Source organism: Galeopterus variegatus, unplaced genomic scaffold, assembly GCF_000696425.1.
Source record: "Galeopterus variegatus unplaced genomic scaffold, G_variegatus-3.0.2 Scaffold1367, whole genome shotgun sequence".
Classification (NCBI taxonomy): domain Eukaryota; kingdom Metazoa; phylum Chordata; class Mammalia; order Dermoptera; family Cynocephalidae; genus Galeopterus; species Galeopterus variegatus.
Genome location: NW_007727478.1, coordinates 71,546 through 73,466, shown reverse-complemented (window position 1 = coordinate 73,466; position 1,921 = coordinate 71,546). Strand labels below are relative to the sequence as shown.

The window sequence follows — 1,921 nt, the reverse complement described above, 5'->3', positions numbered from 1 at the left end:
GTCCCGGTCCCGTACGGGCACGACACTGAGGGTTGCGATCCGTTGCCGGACACGAAAAAAGACAAAAAGGAAAAAAAAAAAAAGAATATTGAAAAAGTAATACATCATCAAGATCAGTTTATCCCAGGAATGCATGGATGGTTTAATATAATAAAATCCATGACTATAATTCATTACATAGGGGGAAAAATTCCACATTTAATAACATTTGGCACCCACTCATAGTAAAGCAGAATAGCATACTTCCCTACCCTGATAAATGGTATCTATCAAAAATCTACAACAGATACCATGCTTAATGGTGACAAGTTAGAAGCAGTCATTAACAAGGTAGAAAATATGGAGGAATAGGTCTGACAAAACTGCTGACAAAGTTAATCCCTGGCAGTTTTTATTTGCGGGAAACAGATGCCCTGAGAGGGGAAGTAACTTAAGGACACTAGTAAGTCAGAGGCAATTCTGGATTTTCAGTGGCACTAAATCCTGGAGATCTGATTGTTGGGTAATTTCAGTATTGTCTTCTTATAAAAAATAAAATTCATTGTATTTTTCTGATTATAAATTCCTTATCCATGTATTCTAGAAAATGCAGAAAATTCAGAAGAACACTAAGAAGTAAAAAGTGACTACCATTTCCATCCTATTATCTGGAGCATTATGATCAATCATTCGGTGTATTTCCTTCAAAATTTTTGTCTATGTAAATTTATGTATTTAAAAATAAAATTAGGATTATACCATGTATACTGTTTTGTGTACTGATTATTTTCACACACATTTCCCTGTATCCTTACCTAGTTGTTGTGACTATGATAACATAGCACTCAGTTATGTTCATGATGCATATATCATTTATTTAACTTACTAATCTGAGTTTTTGGAGAAAAATCAAATATATGACTGCAGTGATCATGATGATAAAAGTTCAACCACAGAGCCAGCTCACCCACATGCAGACACGAAACCCAGGTGAGTTTCTAAGGCCAGTGATTATCCTGGTGGAGAAGAAGAAATGGCAAAACCAAAGTCATATAACTGGTCCCACCTGGAAGGGGACAGAGATCTAGCTAGCAGGAAGTGAATGGGATTTGGAACGAGTACATGCATAGAGACCAATTAGCTCCAAGGCTTTAGGAAATTTCCCACCCTCTGCAGCCTTGCCTTCTTTGCTGGTGAAGTGGAAATAATACCTGCACCAGCCTCATCTAGGGCCGAGCTCCTTCAGGCCTCAGGGTATTTGCACAGGTCGTTCTGACTGCTGAAACTGGCTCGGCCCTCCTCTGCACCTGGCTGCCCGTGTTATTGAGCCTTCGGGCCTAGCTGTCCTTCACTGCCCTGCCCACCACGCCGGATGGGTGGCCCTGGGGGCTTCCTCTCTCATAGCCCTTATTTTACAGTGTGGTCTCCCTAACGGAGGGCAAGGCCAGGAGGGGCTCTGGCCACGGGAACGGTCTCCAGGTCTTCCTTGGCCACCACTTCTGAAGCAGGGGCCCTCTTCCCTTGTTCTCTATCTAAGTCCTCTAATCATGCCCCTCCCAGCACTTATGGTCATAAATTGTCATTATTTTGTCTACTAGCTGTTTCCTTGAGTCTTGTCTGTCTTCTGTCATTAGGACGCTCCTCCGTCTTGGTGGCTGCCGTACCCCGCAGGCCTGGCACATAGTAGGACGCCCATACAAGTTCGTGAAATGACTGAGGAGAAACAGCTGTAGAGACATCAGCACCCAGTATGCAGCCAAGAGCTGGCCTGGGGCTGGGCGAACCCCAGGCTGCGGGCGGAGGCAGGACGTAGGGGCGGGGTCTGGGCGGGGCCTCGGGGCGGAGCCTCAGGGAGGGACTGGGGCTTCGGGGCGGGGCTTCGGGGCTGCGGTAGAGCCGGCTTCTTCGCGCGGCTCTAGCTGTGCACGCTTTCTCCGGGCGA

The 1,921-nt window shown here is 45.9% G+C and overlaps 1 long non-coding RNA gene across 1 annotated transcript in view; it reads left to right on the top strand.

Annotated features, from left to right (window-relative positions):
• LOC103593552 overlaps window positions 1–742 on the top strand; it is a 2,287-nt gene extending 1,545 nt beyond the window's left edge. Inside the window, exon 2 of the long non-coding RNA XR_550767.1 lies at window positions 584–742. This is a non-coding gene — a long non-coding RNA (uncharacterized LOC103593552). The remainder of the gene's footprint in view (window positions 1–583) is intronic.
• The last annotated feature ends 1,179 nt before the right edge of the window (window positions 743–1,921 follow it).